Source organism: Vombatus ursinus, unplaced genomic scaffold, assembly GCF_900497805.2.
Source record: "Vombatus ursinus unplaced genomic scaffold, bare-nosed wombat genome assembly UNPS02014798.1, whole genome shotgun sequence".
In the NCBI taxonomy this organism is placed as follows: Eukaryota; Metazoa; Chordata; class Mammalia; order Diprotodontia; family Vombatidae; genus Vombatus; species Vombatus ursinus.
Window position 1 is genome coordinate 2438167 of NW_020954576.1, and position 307 is coordinate 2438473.

Sequence of the window (307 nt, forward strand, 5' to 3'; positions counted from 1 at the left end):
GCATTGAAAAGTTCGTTACAACATGACTAACCATCAGTAAGAGGTCATGAGCTCTGGTCCTCAGAAATCAGATCTACCCATCTATCTATCTGTCTATCTAAGTGTGGAGTTGACAGTAATATCTTCAAAGACTTTACAAGCAAACAAGAACACAAGCTCTTAAGTTCCAAGATATGGTCTGAGCAACAGACTATATCTATCCACACACATATATACATACACACATATAATCACATATATAAACAATAAAATGTATATCATTTATATGACATATAACATACACACATGCACATAAGTGTATGTGTGT